At 38.1% G+C, this 22,767-nt stretch overlaps 1 protein-coding gene across 48 annotated transcripts in view; it reads left to right on the top strand.

Annotated features, from left to right (window-relative positions):
* The window catches only part of ZBTB20 (zinc finger and BTB domain containing 20), a 753,858-nt gene that overhangs the window by 579,864 nt on the left and 151,227 nt on the right, over window positions 1-22,767 (top strand). For all 48 annotated transcript variants that reach the window (XM_072723877.1, XM_072723729.1, XM_072723898.1 and 45 more), the window contains one exon: window positions 12,781-12,820. The gene's annotated coding sequence lies outside the window, so the exon portion shown is untranslated. The remainder of the gene's footprint in view (window positions 1-12,780; window positions 12,821-22,767) is intronic.

Raw genomic sequence — 22,767 nt, 5'->3', positions numbered from 1 at the left:
GGAAATGTCACAGGCAGGGATTTCTAGGGAAGGAAGATCTCGTGAAAAAAAGACTCCCAGAGCATATGCTAACCAAGAGACGGAACCGGTGGAGATGAATGTGAGGAAATCACTACCGGAGAATATGCTAGTCAAGTGTCAGCGCAAAACATTCATGTTTTCTTCCGCTTCTGCCTCAGTCACTCTGACATGAGTAGAAACAATTCATGGAGTGTATGGACAGAAAAATCCCAAAATGGGTGTTAGAACTTTTGAGAGGGAAAAAAAAAAATATGTGGCGCAGGCACATATATGTATATATCTTTATTTGCATTTAAACTATAAGCGACATCTGCTTCTTGAGTTGGGGAAGCAGTGAAAATGCAAAATTTGAAAAGTCCAAAGCAGAATCCGCCACCGCCATCACCACCACATACAAAAACATAATTGCCATACTTCCTCTATCCTGTGGAAAAACCTGAACCTAGATCTTGTAAAGGCCATTAAGTAAACGCAGATTCCACTGAGAGGAAGGTACTGAATTGAACTCACAGATTTTCGGATGACTGAGAGCAAGTTGGATTTGAGGAGGACAGAGAGCTGACTGAGCGTGTCCCCATAGTGACAGTCCCAGTCACACGTGTTCCTTTTTCTTCAACTGCCTGGTATAATGGGCGTGTGGATGTGGAAATATGGCTGTGGGGATAAGAAGACTTGGAGGGAGACAAGCCATGAGTAAGCCCTATAAATTCTGTTTTGTTGTTGTTGACGTATACTGGACATACCTTATATTACAATAATATATTGGTTTCAGGCATACAACATCGTGAGTCAATATTTATATATATTCCAAAATGGCCCCCACAAGATTGGTTAATGCCTGTCACCATATATAGTTACAGAATTTTTTTATTGTGATGAGAACTTTTACGATTTCCTTTCTTAACAACTTTCAAATACTCAGTACAGTATGATTAACTATAGTCACCATGCTATTATATCCCCATCACTTATTTATTTTATAAATGGAGGATGGTACCTTTTGAGTACTTGCACCCATTTTGTCTACCCCCCTACCTCCCACCTCTGGCAACCACCAGTCTGTTCTCTGTACTTATGAGCTTCGCTTTTGTTTTGGTTTTGGTTTTTTGGTTTTTTGAATACCACATATAAATGAGATCACGTGGTATTTGTCTTTTTTCTTCACTTAGCATCATGCCCTTAAGTTTCATCCATGTTGACACAAATGTCATTTTTTGATATGACTGAATAATATTCCATTATGTATGTATACCGCATCCTCTTTGTTCATTCATCCACTGATGAACACTCAGGTTGTTTTCATATTCGGGCTGTTAATTAAAAAAAAATACCACATTGAACAAGGGAATGCATATATATTTTTGATTAGTATGTTCATTTTCTTCGGATAAATACCCAGAGTAGAATTGCTAGGTCATATAATAGTCCTATTTTAATTTTTTGAGGAAGTTTCATGCTATTTTTCATATGACTACACTTATTTACATTCCCACCAACAGTGCACAATGGTTCCCTTTTTTTCCACATCCATACCATCACTTATTTCTTATCATTTTGATAAATAACCACTCTAACAGATGTGAGGTGAATTTCATTGTGGTTTTGATTTGCATTTTCTTGATGATTAGTAACATTGAGCATTTTTTCATTGTACATATTGGCCATCTGCATGTCTTCTTTAGAAAAATGTCTATTTGGGGCACCTGAGTGGCTCAGTCAGTTAAGTGTCTTACTCTTAGTCTTAGCTCAGGTCATGGTCTCAGAGTCATGAGACGGAGCCCCAAGTTGAGCTCTGTGATCAGTGTGAAGTCTGCTTCAGATTCTTTTCCCTCCGCCTCCACCCATCCCCCTGCTCACACACATGCATGTGCTCTCTCTCTCTCTTGCTCTCTCTCTCAAATAAATAAAATCTTTTTTTAAAAAGGGGGAAAATGTCTATTCAAATCCCCTGCCCACTTCTTTAATCAGATTTTTTGATATTAAACTGTATTAGTTCTTTATATTTTTAGATATTAATCCCTTATCAGATATATAATTAGCAAATATTTTCTCCCATTCAGTAAGCTGTCTTCTCATTGTGTTGATGGTTTTCTTTACTATGCAGAATATTTTTAGTGTGACATAGCCCCACTTGTTTATTTTAGCTTCTGTTGCCTTTATTGCTTTTGGTATCAAATTCAAAAAGTCATTGCCAAGACCAATGTCAAGAAGCTTACCACCTATGTTTTCTTCTAGGAGTTTCTTCTATATTCAGGTCTTTAATCAATTTTGAATTAGTTTTTGTATATGGTATAAGGTAGTGGTCTAGTTTCATTCTTTTATGTATGGCTATCGAGTTTTCCCAACATCATCTACTGAAGCTACTGTCCTTCCCCCCATTGCATATTCTTGGCCTCTTTGTCATAAATTAATTGACCATATATGAGTGAGTTTATTTCTGGGATCTCTGTCTATTTCTGTTCTGTTAATTTATGTGTCTGTCTTAATGCCGATACCATACTGTTTTGATTACTATAGCTTTGTAATAGAGTTTGAAATCAGGGAGCGTGAAGAACAAAACTTCCTGCTTTGTCCTTCTTTCTCCAGATTTCTTTGGTTATTCGGGGTCTTCATATTTCCATACAAATTTTAGAATTCTTTGTTCTATTTCTGTGAAAAATGCAATTGTAATTTTGATGAGATTGCATTGAACCTATATATTGATTTGGGTGGTGTGAACATTTTAACAATATTAATTATTATAACTCACAAACACAGAATATCTTACCATTTATTTGTGTTTTCATTTCTTTCCTCAACATCTTATAGTTTTCAGGGTACAGGTCTTCCACTTCCTTGGTTAAATTTATTCCTGGGTGTTTTATTCTTTTTGATGTAACTATAAATGGAATTGTTTCCTTACTTTATCTGATAGTTTGTTGTTAGTGTATAGAAACACACCTGATTTCTGTGTATTGATTTTCCATCCTACAACTTTACTGAATTCATTATTCTAACAGGTTTTTTGTTTGTTTTATTTTGTTTTGTTTTCTCGTGGAGTCTTTGGTCTTTTCTGTATATAGTATCATGTCATCTGCAAATAGTGACAGTTTTACTTCTTCCTCTCCAATACCATTGCCTTTTATTTCTTTTTTTTTGACTGATTGCTCTGGCTAGGATTTCCAATACTATGTTGAATAAAAATGGCACAAGTGGGCATCCTTGTTTTGTTCCCAATCCTAGCTTTTTTTCAGCTGCATTAATTGAGATGGTCATACCATTTTTATCCTTTATTTTGTTAATGTGGTGTATCACACTGGTTGATTTGCAGATATCCTTGCATCCCTGAAATAAATCCTACCTGATTGTGGTGTATGTACCTTTTAATGTACTGTTGAATTGGGTTTGCTAATGTTTTGTGGAGGAATTTTGCATCTATATTCATTGGGGATATTGGCCTGTAATTTTCTTTTCTTGTGGTTTCTTTGTCTTGTTTTGGTATCAGGTTAATGTTGGCCTCAAAATGAGTTTGGAAATGTTCCCTCCTCTTTTCTTTCTATGAGTTTGCGAATAATCAGTATTAATTTTTCTTTGTTACTATCTGGTCCTGGACTTTTATTTGTGGAGAGTTTTTAAATTACTGACTTAATCTCTTTACTAGTAATTAGTCTGTTTGGATTTTCTATTTCTTCATGATTCAGGTTGCATGCTTCCAGAAATCTATCCATTTTTTCTAAGTTGTGCAACTTATTGGCATATAATTGTTCATAGTAGTCACCTAGATCTTTTGTATTTATGTGGTATCAGTTTTAATGTCTCCTCTTTCCTTTCTGATTTTATTTCTTTGAGGCTTCTCTCTTTTTTTCTTGGTGAGTTTAGTTAAAAATTGTCAATTTTGTTTCTCTTTTTGAAGAACCGGCTCTTGGTTTTATTGATTTTTTTTTGTCTTTATTTCAATTATTTCTGCTTTGTTCTTTGCCTTTTCCTTTCTTTTGCTAGCCTGGGCTCTGTTTGTTCTTTTTCTAGTTCCTTAAAGTATAAAGTTAGGTCATTTATTTGAGATTTTTCTTGTTTGTTTGAGATTTTTCTTATTTCTTGAGGTAGGCATTTATCACTATGAACTTTTCTCAAAGAACTGCTTTTGCTGCATCCATAAATTCTGGTGTAAGTTTTATGAATTCTAACAACTGACATTACCACCCATTGTACCAGAACTTTTCAAAATTCAAGTTCATGGTTAGCTTGATGCCTTTGCTGTTTAGTTCATTCCTGTCACTTGAAACAGTATAAGCAATGGCTACATGCAGCAACCATTATCCTAGTTAGATTGTCAAAGTCAGCTTAATGCTCCTTTTTCTGTAGTGATACTGAACTATAACAAAAATGTTTCTTTTGAAAGGTCTTAGACTTCTATCCTTCCAAATCCTAATCACAGCATAACCACCCTCAATAAGTCATTAGTGAAGACTAGGACAGTATCTCACAACAAGTCAGCTATGAAGAAATTGGCATAGTTTATGTTTTTGATTCATGTTCTTATGACAATAATGTGTTGCAAAATAAAACTATATTTCTTTCTCCCAATCGTTTTTCACCAGATTATTACAAGTTACATTGGGATTGATTTTTTTCCTAACAAAGGTTGAATAATACTCAAAGGCTTTAATTGCCAAAGTCCATCTTCAGAAATAGCTTTCTTCTATAATGTACTGCCAATTTCTTATGTGTGTGTATTTTGACCTTCCTGATGCCTCTGCTATGGGCTGCCTGTTGATTGGTACATGTTAGTGCTTTGCTTATAAGAGTTGGGCAATAGTTCAGTGATCCAGTCCAAATGTGGGCCATAGATAGAATAGGCTCATCTTCTATTTAAGAAATGTAGCAAACTGCTTTAAATGAAGTTGGTTCAGACAAGGTCATTGGAACTGTTCATCTAACCCTGTGTGCAGTATGTAATGGACACTTCTGCTGAGCTCCAAAGCTGCAAGGTAAATAGACAAGAAAGCCAGTAACTTGCCACCCCTGTGGGAGCTTTCTCTAAGTCTGTTATTAGATTTACATTCTTAATCATATGGGGCCCATTTTGGTCATTTAGAAGGACTTGTTCACTGGTTCTCCTGATGTCTTTGAAGATAGTCCTGGGAATAATAATAGTGAGTTCCTATATTATTTTCTGGTCTTTTCTAACTTTTTTTTAATTGGAGATTGATGCATATTCATACCAGGTTTATGAAATATTCAGCTAAATTTCTTAGACATGAAAGAATTAATTGTTAGAATGTTTTACTCTGGCTAATCATTATGTTTAAACTATAGTAGGTTCAAGTACATTTTTCCTCAGTTCTATTTGTGACATATACACTTGGCAAATTAAATTGAGACGTAAGCATTACAGATACTATTTTGAATTTAGTAACTTACAGATTTTTGTATTGCCTAATCCTCTCCAAACTGTAGAATGTATTTTGCTCAACTGTGTTGTGATTCTGTATAGTTTTTAGGATCAACATGTTTCAGGATTTTGTAGTCATAAAGAGCAAATCACGATGAGAGAAGGTATTGAATCCATCTCCTGACTGGAGGCAGAGCTGCATTTTTTTCCATCCAAAATAGATGAAGATCTTTCCTATTTTTAAATAGCCATGTTGATAGAAATTTCATAACTGCTCTTAGCAATCTATTTGATTATTTACCACTTGCATTTAGGATGTTCATCTTTAAGTCTTAACTTAAATTCTTCAGTGGACAGTTTAATATCATTATGCCCTAGGACAAAAATGTTGATCATTATCTTCTTTATAACAACTCTCATAGTCAGAAAACCATGAAGATATACCTTAGCTTTTTCTTTCCAAAACAAAATTATCCCACTGTTTTTTTTTAAATATTTATTTTTGTTTTTATAGCTCTTTCTGTATGTGAGTGGCACAGGGGACTATTTTAAAAAGTTCTGTCATATATGATGCCTCTGAGAAAGACACTGCATATTTTAATTTCACTGTGCTGATGTGGAAATAGCCACAGCTTTTTCATTATATGCTGATGGACAGAGCATTTGTGTTCATTTAACCTTGAGGTTGAAACTTGTTCCCAAAAAAGTAACTGACTCATAGCATTGGCTAGACCCAAGAATAAAGAGCATCAGTTTTCCTAATCTTAAAGCTCATCTTGCCCCCACTCCTAAAACGCACTAAAATTAACTTTTCCTTGACCTCTCTCTTGTGCTATTTATTTACTGATTTAACAACTTTTTTCTATCATCTTTGTCTCCTAAAATAGACAGACAGCATTTATTCAACAAATGTTGGAGTGTCATGCTGTGTTTAGGACACTATGCTAGGCTTGGGAGATTCAAGTGTGAACTGTTAGCAAAGGCTCAAAGACAAAGATGTCCTAGGCATGTTCAGGGAGGAGCCAATAGTCTGTCACAGTATATAAGGAAGCAGCGGTGGGAGGAAAAAAGCCAGAAACAAACAAACAAACAAAAAACAAGAGGGGTGGATTGGGGCCAGATTGTGAAAGATCTTGGATTCTCTTAAGCAAATAGTTGATGGTGACAAGGACGAAAGTAACATTTTTTCAATCTATATTGTGGAAGTTCTTTCCAAGTCTTTAAAACACATACTGTGCCCATGCTGTCTTCTTGGTTTAGTATCTAACAGATCATTAGGTATAAGTACCTGCTTAATTTATATCTTTTGGTATAAATTTTATGTCATGATTTTTCCCTTTGAGTTAAAAAAAAATTGAGGGAACCATTTGAGTAAAGACAGCCTTCTGTTCACACTGATCTGGATGTTTCTTTCTCCTGCTGTGCCCGTATTTATTCCAAAGCCCTCTGTACCACTAACATGTTACTTTCTGTGTTTATACACTGAGGGATCTCAGGATGAGTTTCCCTTGTAATAGACACAACCTTTTTGTGCCAAAAGGCATTCATGGCGGTCTCTGAGCAGCATTATGACCAGGTAGTTCTAATTGACTCGACCATGTGATAACAATGCCAGACCTATTTAGCATTCCCTAAGGGATATCAATGTACTATAGTAAAAGGTCCTGGTATACCAATCTGTCTTAAGGCCGTGAAACTACAACTTCAGGAGTTCAAGATACAGAATGAAAAGTTGTTTGGGTTCAGGTCATAGAGAGCTCTTGACTGTCTTCATAACAGAGTTAGAACTTTTGAGGAACTGTAAGAAATCATCCTGAATGTATTAAACAAGTTCAGTCCCTGACATTACCTCCTGCCCTGCCCTGCCACCCCCCTCAGCTCTCCAGCATTTGTTTCATTCTTATCTTTCAGGTCCTATACCTGTAAGACTCAGGAAAACTAGGGAGGATTTATATGGGGTGGGGTGAAGTGTCAAGTTCTATCTCAGCAATATCTCAGACCTAGAAACAGGCCTAGGCCTAAATGCTAAACTTTAGTTTTTGAATTATTTCTTTCTGTTGATCATTATTTCATCATCTAAGGTTTTTTAAGGTAGATGTTTTTCATAGCATCTAACATAGCATATTAAGGAGAGCAAGGCCTCATTTTTATTTCCTTATCATCCTTCTCAAGATGGATCCAAAAAAATGGCTGGTCTTGAAAAGCAGACCCTAAGATATGAAAGGCCATTGTGGCATTTATAGTCTTCATAAGACGGACCAAAAGGAATGAAAATATTTCAAGAGACTTGTCTTCAGGAGACCCCAAAATCTAGCTAGTGGGAGATTGCACATGCTCTATACACACATCCGAATAACCCTTCCATCTGACTTTAACTTGTAAACCTTTTGCCAGATAGAAAATAGAGAATTAAAAACCTCCAAATTCAGGGAGCATGAAATGTCATTAAATCTAGTATAAAATTTCTTGAATCTGTCAGATAAAGGAAATCATGTATCCATAGAGAAGATGGAATATCAATTGACAGGAACCTATGAAGCTGGCACTTATTCTGAGAGACATATGAATCTAAAAATCCAATAGTGCCTCAGCCTTTGAAAACACAGAAGCCAGAAAGGTATTAGGGAAATCAATAAGGTAAAAATCTTCATCCTACTATTTGGAATGACTCCCACATAAGAATTAATTAATATAATACTTCTAGAACATTAAAAGGATGTTAAAATGTTATCTCTACCCATAGAAAACAAAGATATAAACCCACATGACTTCTAGAGAGAAGGTTGAAGAAAAAAGATTGGAAAGATTAAAGGCACATGGGAGAGGTCATTTCTGCCCTGTTGTCACACCATTTACCCTCTTCAGATAGAAGGATAAGTGTTGAACTTCAGTTCATCTGAATTCCTCAGCTCTATCATCAATGCTGTGACACATTCTAATTTTCTGATTCATTTGTGATGAATAAGCTCTCTCTTTTCTATTCACAGTGCTAAAAGTAACCAATTTTTGTGAGTGAGTTATGATTACTTATTTTCCATTTTCGTATTGCACGATTATTTTCCCCTTGCAAAGTTTCTCTCAGTCTTTCTCCACCAGTGTGAATCCCGTGTACAAAAAAGCCCTTGGACAGTACTGCTGCCTAGGCTTCAGTCAGTCAAGAGGAATGAAAGACTGACAACCCGATTCCGTTTTTAACCCAGCCAGATACCTCAGCTGGCAAGTGGCTCAGCTTCCGCACCATAAAATGGGTATAATAATAGCTTTCCCTTACCACTGTGAAATATTTAGAATACAAATCAAGCCAAACCTGTCTCCTTCCAAAGGAGAAGCTTAAACTAGCCTACAAAATCCTGAATGAGCCCAGATTTCAAGGGGAAACATAAAATGGGAAATACCTAGATGTAGTATAATTTAGTGGTGAAAAATATGTAGACTTTGGAATGGTACAAAACTATTCAGATCCCAGCAGCTGTGGGATTTGGGGTAAGTTTCCTAATTTCTCAAATCTCCCTTGTTCTATAGTAAATTGGAAGTTAACAGTATTTACTCTTCTAGTCAGGATGAAATGATCTACGGCTAATGCTGCTTTTCAAACTCTTCCACAGAGGTGATCCTCTGGTTACAGAGAGTGATCCAGCACTCAGGGTGCAAGCCATTGCCTGAAGCAGTCTGCCACAGATGAGACTTTTCAGTGAGCTCTCAGGGTTCATCCTACAAATGACACATTCTGCATTTCTGTTCCTCACTACGTTCTTACTTGTTTCATTGAACTAGAAGTTCCACAAGGACAAGAACAGTGGCTGTTTTCTCTTCTCTAATATCCAAGTTATCGGATTAATAAACATATGTACAAATAACAGTTTAAATGACTTAGCCACAGGGACAACTGACCCTCCAAAAAGACAGTCATGTCTTTATTATTTATTCCATGACTTGGTGCGCTCCTGTTACATTGCTCCACATCCCTGGACATGCCCACATTCAAATTTGAGAAGCATTTACTTAACAGGATGCCTGCAACTGCAGAAGGTGCTGAGTAAATAGTAACTGTTCTCATTTCTCTGCTCACTATTCCTTTATCTCACTGTTCCTAAGCTTCTGTGGACTCATTTAAAAAGGAATTGTAAAGAACTAAGTAAGTCAGAGTCTGGTAGTCTGTGTGTCCCTAGCCACACACACACACCCATGTAGTGCTCTATTTTCTATACCTTTTGTTTTCTTCTGGCTTCAGCTTATAGCAATTTGCTCATCTCCCTAGAGGTGATAGCAGTGAGATTTCACAGGTGTTCTCTCACCTCTCCCCTAGGCCAAGGGTGGCTTTAACTGGACTTCATGGATAACCTTTCTGGAGTCTGGAAGTTTCTTGAAACTTGGTGTTGGTAAGGAGTTTCTTTAGGGAGGGATTTTCATAGGGATCCATATCACCTCAAAATGTTGGAAACCATTGCCCTTGAACATTACATAAACTGAAATCAGAGTTGACTAATCTCTATTAATAATACATTTAATTAATAATACATTTAGTTCCTTAGAGATTGACACTATACAATAATTTCTACAGAGAAATCACAGGATGCAATTAGACTTCACCATAAACCAACCCCTTACCCCACTCTACTCTTACCTCCCCCACCATGTTTTAGGGTCCTGGTTCATTTGGACTTTATAGTTATATATTCTTTGCTAGGTAGCCTAGCATGCTTAATGCAAATGTTTTTCATCATATGCAAAATTACCATGGATAATTCTTTGCATTTCAGATGAAAACAACTTACAGACATAGAAGGTGAATATTATTTAGGCAGAAAGGGTGCATATCAATAAAATAACAATTTGAACCGAACAGGAATAAACCTATGTAGATTAATACATATTCTCAAAATTGCAGATTGTAATTCAATCAAGAAGTAGGGGCCTTTTGACGTTTATGAACATTTATAAATTGTATAAGAACTCTGAGATTAAATTTTTAGCCTTAATATTAAATTTGGAATAGGTATTACTGTTTTTCATTAATATATAAAGACAACAATTATATCCAATAACATCTTCAATTTAATTTGGCTTTAATTTGTCTTAGACTGTGACATACACACTGTGATTTTTCTCTCCATCTTGGATTCCTGTCACTGACAGCCTGTGTGTCACTTGACATCCAGAAAAGATATTTCTTCTTCATTCCAGACCTTGGATGTAATAGTCAATCTGAGTACAATTTACATTGATCTCTTTTGATCACATCAAAAATTTAATTTTGACTGATTAACTTTTATGAATAAATGCTTCTTGAAATTTGAAAAGGAAAGTTATGTGCTTAGATATAAGAATATAAATGCTAAGTATAGTTTTTAAAAAGCATAATGTATTATTGAGAGCTATTGGGCTTATAACATGCAACAGAGAAATAAGTGGGCATATTTCATAAAAAAAACATGAATCATATTTTTCTCCTTTTTCCCAAAGGTTGGGGGGAAAGAGCAAGCTCAAAAAAGTTGGGAGAAAAGGAAAAAAGGGAAAAGGAGGGAGGAAGGAAGGAAGGAGATTTAAAAAATAGACTGGTGCAACAGTCTAGGATCCTGGCTTATAAAACGGACTAGAATGTAGCAAAACCTAGAATTTTAAAGTCTCTGAAGACTAATCAATCTTTATATATATTTTAAGTTTGTGTGTACTTCCAATGAATCATATATAATCTAATTATCTTGCTTAAAGTTTTCATTAAACTCATCAATTTTGTAAAATAATTTGAAAGCAGTGGAGACTCCCAGCCTCTCTTGTGTTAGCATACATTATTATCCAGGCTGCAGATTTTCATCTTAACTCTTCTTGTTCAAGGACGGGAATACCATCCTTAACACTTACATGTGCATGGCCAGGGTCTCACATTAGCCATAAAGAGGAAACTTTTCCTTTGGAGGAAAGTCTGTGATAGTGCACTAGTCTAGAAAACTTGTTGAGAAGTGAAATCTCTCTGACTGGTTTGTTTGTTTCTTTGTGTTTGCTTTAGCCTTATTCTAGGCTAAGTTATATAATCAGATCCCTCTACTTGATCTTAGTATGATTTGTTTTGCATACTTCTGGAGCCTTCTATGAAGTGGTTAAAATCATGGTGTCAGAGAGGCAAGAATCCAATCAGCATATATTAAGTCCTAGATATATTTGAGTGGGGTATGGGTAGAGAGACCTGCTTTTTTAGTATCCCTGCTTGGTTTATTAATTTCTCATGGATCTTCAGTTTTATTTTACTCTAAGAGAAGTTGTCAAAACAGTGGTGAGCCGGCCAATCCCATTATAGCTCATTTGGCTTGTAAGTTGAAGATTACAACGGAGAATTATCTGATTTGAAATACAGAAGGAGAAACTATTAAGATCTACTCCCCGCAAACCTGAGGCTTTCATCATTAGTGATGCGTTTGGGGAGACAGATGCTTTCATTTAAAATCATTTTGTCAGAGGGGACACTCCTAGGCTGGAGAGAAGAGGCAGAGGAGGTGGTGTATGGTTCTCAGTCAAGCCAACATGAGGCTGCATCACATCAAGTCTTCAGCTGAGGGGCGACGATGCATGTAGGTGTTAAATGTGTCCATAGGATCTTTGGGACATTAAACATACTGAATTTACCCTTAAAAGAGCCAAAGCTTATCGGAGTTTTATCCATCTTTGTTGAAATTCATTTAAAGTTTTCCCTGTACTATACGGTAAAGCCTTTACCTATTCTAGTCAGTGCTGCCCAAATAGACATTTATGCAGTGATAGAAATGTTCTACCTATAAGGCAACCACCAGCCACAGGTGGCTACTGAGCACTTGAAATGTGGCTAATGTGACTAGGAACTAAATATTTATGGGTTTTTTTAAATTAAAATTTAACTAATTTATTTATTTTTTAAAGATTTTATTTATTCATGAGAGACACAGAGAGAGAGGTAGAGACACAGGCAGAGGGAGAAACAGGCTCCATGCAGGGAGCCCCATGTGAGACTCGATCCTGGGACTCCAGGATCATGCCCTGGGCCAAAGGCAGGTGCTGAACTGCTGAGCCACCCAGGGATCCCCAAAATTTAACTAATTTAAATAGATAAGTATAGATGGGGGCTACTGTATTGAAAAGCATAACTCTAGAAAATACTCGTACCATACAGATCAGAATGAAGTCAACAAAGAAAAAGGTTGTCTCTCAGTGTACTGGGAAGTACTGTGTTGGTCATATAGCAGAACATCACACCTTTGGAAAATTTTATGGAGCTGGATCTTTTCTCTTGGGCTACATGTAATAAAACACGCTCCTACTACTCATCCTTAGGAGCAACTGGTTATCTATTACTTAGATTTCCTTGTAGTATCATTGGATTTATTTTTAATTCCTTGTTTTTGTTTTTGTTTTTCCAGTTCCTTGACCAGCAGTCTGTGGCCTGCCCTTTCTCTTTATGTAAGTAAAATTGGTTTCTTTACTTTTCAAGAAAGTGTCATATTTGGGAAATTTGGATCTTTATTGGCATGTTTTCTAGTTGACTTTGTTGTGGTTTCCAGCACTTCTTTACTATGCGTTAGCTTCATTTGGGTTTGGAATTGGTGCTGTTGGTGGTGGTAGTAGTTGCCATCCATGAGGGGGCTGAAAAGACCAGGGCCTCAGGCATTGGACTTATATAAAGACTGCCTTTTACTAAGCCGCAGCTGCTGTTTGCAGAAGTCACTGCTTCTCTAAACTAGAGCTTACATTCTTCAGCCAGATATCAGCAACAGTTGGGCTTTTGCTCCACTGTCAATCAATGGGCAATTATTTATTCTTCAGTTATACACCCATCTCTAGGTCCAATAGTTAATTTCAACTTCTCGGTCAGAGCTTTCATTTATGGCCAAAATTTCCAATACTCTTTTACTTAAGAAGTACAAGCGTGATCTATAAAGCTTGATCCATTTGGGCTAAAATAGTGTCTGAAATCACAAGTCCAGGAAAAAAAAAAGAGAGAAATCTGGGATTACATGTGCCAAGAGGTTTGTAGAAGGTACCATCCTTTTTGAGAAAAGATGGGAAGTCATTTGAAAAGGGAGGGGAAAAAAAAGAGAGAGGGGAAAAACTTGATTTCTTGATTTCAGATGAAAAGAGGGAACATTTGTTCTTTAAAGCCCAAACCAGGCTGTACTGAATGGGTAGGATAAGCTTTACCTCGGGCTGCTTGTAAGAGATTCTGCAGCAATGAACCCAAATAATCCTAGTCACTCACTACATGAGACACTGCCCGAGACATGCTACAGGTAGGGGCAATCACCTTATGTGATAAATAATCATCAGCATCTTCCCAGCTGCTTCTAGCTCTCTGGTGAGTGCTATCCCTTATTCACAACATCTGTCTTATTTCACTGACTTCTCACTCGGAGGTATTTCTTGTGTGGTAATCATTTGCTCAGAAAGGGGGTTCCCATGGCTCGCTTGTATGTGTGTGTGGCTTCCACGAACATTCCTGGAAGCTAGTTGCAAATATATTCCGGGGAGCACAATCCCCCAAAGGACGGACAGTAAGGCTAAAGTCCAAAGTGACAGCCATTTGACAGAGAAAGGAGATTGGTTAAACTCCCCAAAGACGACGGGTACTGTGTGTAATGCATTTATACAGCAGGGGTGGATCCTCCCTGCCCCTGACAAGTCGTGTTATTCCTTATCCTCTGTGTTGATAGAGCGGGTCTGTCAATGCTTGGGAGGGTGTCAACGTGCACACATGTGGTTACCACTTTATGTCTCTGCATCGCTACTTCAGTTACCTAGCACTGCATATTTCTAGTCCTCTGACTGGCAAATCATTTTTGTTACAGTTCTTTTGTGTAAAAACAGTTCACATAATAGCTCCGTGTTAGACAAGGCATTAATCCTCACATCACCGGGGATGAGTCAGCACAGTGCACTCCTGCCCGCACGGCTCAGCTATTATGACGTCAGCACTGTAGGGCAAGCCTCAGACACAAGCGGTACAGGGGACTGGGGACCTGTGTCACAGATTAGAAATCGAGGGGGAGACCTTTGAGATAAAAACGTAATTGAAAGGCTGTTTCTGGCTCATAGGAAAATGTGAAACTGATTCTATGCTACATCAACCATCAATCAGGCAGCTTCTAGAGAGATCCTAGTTTTTAACCAGAGATGGGGCTGAGAGGATGACCTGTAATGGGCTGACAGCCCGTGCCTATACCCACAATCCTTGTCCCAGCCTCCCCTCCCCGGGCCGGCTTCATGCTTGCTTGGGTTGTTCCAAATCCTGAGGCTGCTTTTGTTTCGAGGGTGACGGGGCCTGTGACAGTCCTGCTGTCCTCAAGTGCCCCACAGACACAGCTGATGGCTTCAGGGGTGGTGCCCCAGATACCTATCAAAGGGAAAAGAAAAGCTCCTTGGGAACAGATCAGAACATTATCCCCCTGGTGTCTCTAGCTCCCAGGGCCTCTTCCATGGCCTTCTCCAGACAGGTGCGAATTCCACCCTCCCTCCCTGGCCCTGCATTTGGTCCAAAGTCCCAATCTGGATTTGACACAGATTTCAATGGGAACGGAATAGCTTCCAGATGTTCCCCCCAAGAGTTTTCCATTCCATGACTCTTCAGCAGAAACAAAGAGGAGCCCTCCATAGCCTGCCACGCTGCCTTGTAGCAGGTAGCACAGACTTAGCTTATTTGAGAAACCAGGTTATTATAAATTAGACCTCTCCACAGTTCAGACTCAGATTCATTCTCAGAACAATACCTTTCAGTACTGAAAAGGCTAAAAATTCACTGCCTCCGTGACATTCTCTGCTAACAAGACATTCCTCCATCACACCCTCTATTCCTCACTCTTCCTTTCACCCCATGATAACCGTCAGAGAGAGCCTTACTGCTGCGATCTTCTGCCTTCATTAGATTGCTAATAGGCTCCATGCTTAGCTTATAGAAGCTAATGCTACTGCTTGGCTTAGTTTTGATTAATTATCATGCACAGCTCTTTATTCAGTTTTCAGTCAACAAACATTTATAGAAAGCTAGTCACTATGCTTGGTTCCTGGAACTCCAAGATAAATAAGAAATGCTCCCTGTTGCTAAGAACCTCACAGTCTGGTGGGGGTGATAAAGAGTAAATAAAGGCTGTAGCATGTGATGGACACTGGAGTGGAGGTATAAACAAGATGTAGCAAGAGGAACAAGAAAGGAGTGCCACCTGCAAGCTGGGTCTAAAAGTCTACAAAATGAATTGCAGTTTGGGGAGTCAATGTTGGGGAAGGGGAAGAAAAAGGGATCCAAATCCCAAAAAAAAAAAAAAGCAAGAGTATTTTCAAAATCAAAAGGGGTTGAGCAGCAGCCAACTCTGGAAGACATTAGTTCAGTATGGCTGGGGCATGGCGGCCATCCTGGGAGGTGGGGCTGGAAAGTGGGTAGGAGGCAGATTGCAAAGGGTCTTGGAAGTCACGTGGGGGAATTTGGATGTGATGTGTGGCTTGTGGAAGCTTTGAAAAATTTTAAGCAAATGTATGTTCTAGAAAAAGAGCACTCTAGCTACATAGACATGGATGGTTGAGAAAAGGGAGACCAGGTCAAAGGTAAAAACCAAAGGCCTGGACTGTGCAGTGGGGGAGTGAGTGGAGAGGAGAGGCCCTCTGGTAGTGTCGACATAGACACTGACATCTGCGTAATGCCAGCATATCTTGGCCTAGTACACAACCCCTGCCTTCTAGGAGAAAGGTTGATGAGTTGTGATTTCAGACCAAAGCACTCTTTACAGGAGCTTTACAGGAGACCTGAATTTGAATCTGAAGTCACTCTGAGCTGCTGCCTGCTGGTCACAGAGATGTGTGACTCCTCCTCCCACAGTAGATTTGGGGGAGCATCAGGCAGATAAGGAAGAAGCCATTTCCAGTGTCTTGCTTTTCCCTTCTTTCACCTGAAATTGAAACATTTCTTAATAGCATCCACTTAAAGTCAAGCAATACCCAATTTCCTATCAGTTTCCTATGCTGTCTTTTTCTAAGGGGTTCTAAGCCATTGAGCTGAAAGGCAATGTATATACTGCCGGTCTTTAAACAGTTCAGTATGTCTCTTAGCTCTTTCTGAATTAGAGTTCACCATAAATGTGCTTTTCTCTTGTTCACTTTGGGCTGCCAGGACAATTTAAAGGAAATTTTCAACAGCTTATGTTTCATGGACCATGTTCTCTTTTGCAAATGGGAGGGTATGTGTGGGTGTGTTTAAGTCTTCTCTATATTGCTTTCTGAAGAAAGGTTTGAGAAGATGAACAAGATGAGGAGTAGGGACCTATTGAAAGCCCAGGTCCCCCCAGTGACCTGAATGCAGACTGTAGGCTGGTGATCAGATGGTCAATTATGTGTTTGTCAAAACATAGTGGGCTGCATTCCAGACTGCCAGCTTTGGAAGCCCAGCTTCTGCCAACCAAATGTCATCTGGGAACATGCAACACTGGGCACTGTGAAGGAGTTTGAAATAGACCATGCCACAGCCAACCTACTGCCAGTCTTATAGCACCAATATGGCATGCACAGCCGGGCCCCATGTTTCAGAGCTCAGGAATTCACTGTACTAAATTCAAGAGGTCAGATGGGTTCATGTTTTCAAAGCCCCTGTTCTCCGCTTTGAACATTGTGACTTGCTCCTCAGTGATTTCCAAGTGATTTTTCTAGTCATATCTCTGTGGAAACCACCCTTTTTATGATGGTTATGAGAGCCTTGTAGAAGTCCCAGAGGAAAGAAAAAAAAATAAACTCGCTCTGACAATGACTGTGATTCCAACAGAGGGATTCCAACTCTTAGGAAATTACATTAAAGGTGCATAGCTTTTAAAATATCAGGAACCACCTTGGCAACTTATAAAAAGCAGAAGGGCTTTGCCTATTTTATAAAGTGATTTGCATATACCTGCATAAATAATGTCCCCACCTGTACTTTTATGCATTTAGGTTGAATAAATTAAATTCAGTGATCTTTAAAATATTCACTGTCTTTCATTGCTCAGATACCATTTTCAGGACCTTTCCTTCTAATTTATTTCCTGTGGTAGTAGTGGCTATTTTTTTCATCTTTCGACTAATTCAGAGAATCAAAACACTCTGCACACCAGCCTACCACACCTAAGAGCATTACCTCCCTCTGCTTGCATTTCTCTTAGCCTTTCTGCCTATCAGACCATGCATTCCATATGCCTTTCATAAAGGAAAATGGAGGAGTATATTACCAGGATGAAAACTCAGCACATAATAGGATTAAGCTTCACTACCTGTATATATCTAAACGGTGCTCATAACACAGTTCAGGGACATACTCATAGTAGCATCTTTTTTTCCCTTTGGCCACTGCCACCACCCCTTCTGAAACCATCCAGCCACTAAACCATATTAATTGTAACTTGATCCTTCAGATCACAGCCTGGTCAGTAGGCCAGCCTCAAGCACAATCATCCCATAAGATATTATTAAGAACTTACTACATAAAAAGAAATCGTGTTAAAAAAAAAAAAAAAAAAAGAAATCGTGTTTAGTGGAGAGCTAGAACATAAATCTAGGACACTGCCCTTGCTTGCTCTTAAGGAACTCAAAATTGGATTAGGAAAAGAAGTTATACTGTTGAGTATGCCATATGTATATGAGACAATAAGTGACAATTCCAAAAGAAATGATACAGTCCAGTAAGTACTATAAGATTTCATTCATGAAAGAGAACCTTGAGGGCTGGAAAGTGTCATGTAAAATGTGATTTAGCTGGGTCTTGAAAAATGGCTAGAATATATATATATAAAGATGAGAGCAAACAAATGATATCCCAAACAAAAGCATAAACCTCAGTGTTAGAATCTTTGATGGGGTCCAATAAATGTCACTACTCTTTCCCACTAAAGTTGTAAACCCATTAAAAAATGAGACAAAATAACTGATAGCTAAGGAACAAAAATTTTTCACTAGGCTTGGTTGAAGGATGTATGAAAGGTAAGATGGGCTCATTGATTCCCTTCCCTTCTATCTAAATTTTAGAAAAGCCCTCCCAAGGGAAAAATTTGGATCTGCATAAGAGCAATGCTCTTCCAGGCCACTAACTCCCATTCACCTCTATGGGGAAGTATAAGGAATGAGACAGAGAAAAGTTGTGTTTAGAAAACGTCTTTCTGAAAAAACAAAACAAAACAAACAAACAAAAAAAAACTTCTTTCTGGAAACTAGGAATCGGAAAGAAGCATTCCTACCAGTCTTCTGATCCACAGGCTGGAAAACAAGAGGAGGAAGTACTGAGTGAGATGAAAATGAGAACCACAGCCAAGAGACCAAACAAGGTATTCACCTAAGGAGACATACCTTGGCTTGGAACCTGTAGTCATAGAATTATCAGAGATCTAAACTAAGGGTTCTTTTTCAGACTCTCAGAGTTCCCTGAATCATAACCCCAGGAACAGGCAAGGAATTAAGATAATGGGCTAAAACCTCACTGGGGAAAAAAATACAAAAACTTTCATCTTTAGTTAAACTAATAATCACAATAAGAAATAGCATGTGTCGAGTGCTTGCCTTGCTTTAGGCACTGGACAAAATACTTTTAACAGCTATGTGATTTAACCTTTAAAATTATTCTTGTTAATTAGATGCTGTTGTAATCGTAATTTTGAAGATGAAACAGAGATTGTGCATGTTTGAGTAATTTTTTCAAGAATGCCTAGTAAGTAAATAGAACTTGAATCCAAAACTATCTGTCTTAAAAACTTTGGCTAAATTTCATTAAGCACAGAGTGACTGTCTACTAAATGCTGAAGATATAATGGCAAGCAAAATAGACATGGTCTCTGCTCTACTCAGTTTACAGTCTCAGGGATGGAAGCCATATTAATCAAATGACCATACAAAATAACTTATAATTACAAACTGTGCTTTCTGCTGTGAAATAAAAGTTCCAGGAGCTCTAGGAGCAATTATAAGAGGGGGTTCTAAGTTAGTCTACAAGTTCACAAGGAGCTCCCCTGGGAAGTGATATTTGAGCTAACATCTGAAGATGAAAGACAAGAAGTGAGATTAGGTGGTGGTAGGGGTTTCTAAGCAGAGAGTTCAGCATAGGTGAAGGCATGAAATATAGCTGGATGGAGAGATTTTGGTGATGAGCAGCCCAGATTGAGGTTGAAAAGATACATGATGATGTCATGATCTTTGTAGGCCATGTTAAAGACCTTCTTCAGGGCAATGGGAAAGCAAACTTAAGAAGGAATGTGATATGATCAATTTTGTATTCTAAAAAGATCATGTGACCCTTATATATTTATCACAGACAGATGGAAACATATCCACACACAAACCTATACACCAGTGTTTATAACATCTTTTTTCATAATAATCCCACACTGGAGACAACCCAAATTACCATCAATGAGTGAGTGGTTACACAAACTGTGGTATATCCATGCCATGGAATACTTCTCAACATTAAAGAGTAACCCTCGATACATACAACAATTTGTGTTAATCACAAAGGTATTATGCTGAGTGAAAAAAAGCCAACCTCAAGATTACATACTTTATAATTCTATTTATATGGCATTCTTGAAATAACAAAATTATAAGGATGAAGGAAAGATTAGTGATTGACAAAGGTTAAGGAGGGGCGGAGAGATGGAGCTCCCTACGGCTATCAAGGGTAGCGCAAAAGAGCCTTATGATGGCACTATTATGTATCTTGACTGTGGTGGTGATCGTGCATATGTATATAGGTAATACAGTTCCGTAGAACTAAATACACGCATGTACATACACACACAAAGTGCATATAAAACTGGCAAGATCTAAATAAGGTAGATGGATTGTACCACTGTAAAACCAAGGTCAATTTCCTGATTGTGATATCCTACTATAGTTATATAAAATATTACTATTGGGTGAAACTGGGTAAAGGGTATACCAAATCTCTCTGTATTATCTCTTACAACTGCATGCTAATCTGCAGTCATCTTAAAATTAAAAGTTAAAAACAAAAAAGATCAAGTTAGTGCATTGTGGTGAATGGTTTAACAGGAGCAAAAGAAAGGAAGCTATTGTAGCATAGATAAGAGATCAACTAGGATAATGACTGGGAATGGAAGAAAAATAAATGGAACTGAAAGATAATACAGAAGCAAGATATACAGGATGTTCTCAAGGACTGGTTGTAGGAGATGGAGGAGAGAAAAACAGCAATTGTGACTACTGGTTTTATGCTCATAAAATTGTATGGAGGTTGGTACCATTCACGGTTACATGAAATAACAAAGAAAAACAGGAATTGAGGGAAGATTGAAAGATCTGTTTTTGAGATGTCTGGAGTGAGGTGTTTTTGATAAAGATAACTGAGCATATTGACTAGGCAGGAAATCAGAAGTTAAGTCAAGGCAAATGAGACTTCAGGCATGGATGATACTGCCTAGGACCAGGGGTAAGATTGAGGAGAAAGCCCAAACTGAGACTTTAGGAACTCTTACTATTTAATCACCTGGGAACAAAAAAAAAAACAAAAAAAAAAAATGAGCCATGAAATAGCCTCAGAAGGAACAGCTAAGGGAGTACGAGGAAAACCAGAAAACAGTGGCATAGAGGCCAAAAGAAGAGAGTGTTCCAAGAGGGTGGTCAGTAGTGAGATGTACTGCTGAGAAGTCAAGTCAGTCAGGAACTGAAAAATGCATTTATATATTAAGGTGGAGGTTGTGGACCTCGGCAAAAGCCATTTTGTTGGGACTCCTGGGTGGCTCAGTGGTTGAGCATCTGCCTTTAGTTCAGGGCATGATCCAGGGGTCCTGGGATTGAGTCCCACATCAGGTTCCTTGCAGGGAGCTACGTCTCTGCCTCTCTCTCTGTGTGTCTTACATGAATAAATGAATAAAATCTTAAAAAAAAAAAAAAGCTGTATCGTTGAAGTGGTAGAAGCGATAACCTGTTTTTAATGGTACGGGGAAAGAATGAGAGGTGAAGAAATAGAGAACACAAATATGGATAACTCTTAGAAGTTTTCCTGTAAAGAAAAGGAGAATGAACTACTGTAATGACTTGGGAATGAGGGAGTGAGGTCAAAGAAAGGTTTGAGAAAAATAGAAATACTGGTGTGTCTGTATGCATTTGGGAAGCATACAGTAGAGAGGGGAGATTCAGTTTATGGAAGAAAGAGAAGAGGTCGGGATGATTAGTAGTGTAAGATTCCTGGTAAGGCTAGGGACGTGGAATCCTAAGCATATATGGGAGTATTGGAGGAGGGACATCTCCTATTGTTGTTACAAGAAAGAGGAAGAGCACATGCAGATGTTGCCCGTGTCCTGAGAGGTTGAGTGGTTTCCAAAATGATAGCTACTAGGGGGCAGAGTCCTGCGAAGAATAAGTGAGGTGGAGATTTGAGGAAAGAGAAAGTTTAAAATAGTTCTTGGGGGCAGCCCTGGTGGCTCAGCGGTCTAGTGCCGCCTTCAGCCCAGGGCCTGATCCTGGAGACCCAGGATTGAGTCCCACGTCAGGCTACCTGCATGGAGCCTGCTTCTCCCTCTGTCTGTGTCTCTGCCTCTGTCTTTCTCTGTGCCTCTCATCAATAAATAAATAAAATCTTATAAAATAAAATAAAATAAAATAAAATAAAATAAAATAAAATAAATAAAATAAAATATAAATAAAATAATAAAATAAAATAAAATAAAATAAAATAAAATAAAATAAAATAAAATAAAATAAATAAAAAAATAAAATAAATAAAATAAAATAGTTCTTGGGACCAATGGGACAACAAGTTGACCAGAAAAACCTAGTAGGATTCTCCTTGGCAGTGTGGAAGGCCTAGGTGAATTTGGTGGGTTAATGTTGATACCCACCTGCCTTGGGTACTTTTTTTTTTCCAGCAGTTCAGTGACCAAGGTGGAAGCTCAGAAAAGATATATATTTGAGTACAAATTAAATTGGAGTTTTACCCAGTATGTGTGAAAAGACATTAGGGGTTTTAGTTTATTTGTTTGTTTGTTTGTTTGTTTGTTTCTTTCTTTCTTTCTTTCTTCTTTCTTTCTTTCTCTCTTTCTTCTTTCCTAGCTGAGGTTAATAAAAGGCAGTAAAAAGGCTCAGTTAAATTTTCCAAGTAGCTAGTGAGCATGTATATGACACCAGGCACTGTGTTGCATACAGGAAAAAAAAAACAGAGATAAATAAGGTACCATCCCTGCTGTCAAATAGCTCCTAGTAATGGAAGATTGAAAGTTGCCATTTGGTCCAAAAGGCCAGGAACACGTGGTTAGACAACTTTAGTCAAAGGACACAGAAACCCACATCGATCCTTCTTTCTTGAGCCTGCTCCTTCCCCCCATCCTGGCATTACCTACTTACTTTCTTGCTTTCTCAAAAATATCTACTGCCTGCCTTATTGCCAAGCCCCTAAC

Source organism: Vulpes vulpes, chromosome 1 (assembly GCF_048418805.1).
Source record: "Vulpes vulpes isolate BD-2025 chromosome 1, VulVul3, whole genome shotgun sequence".
Taxonomy (NCBI): domain Eukaryota; kingdom Metazoa; phylum Chordata; class Mammalia; order Carnivora; family Canidae; genus Vulpes; species Vulpes vulpes.
The sequence above is the reverse complement of the archived record's forward strand: the minus strand, read 5'-3'. Positions and strand labels throughout refer to the sequence as shown.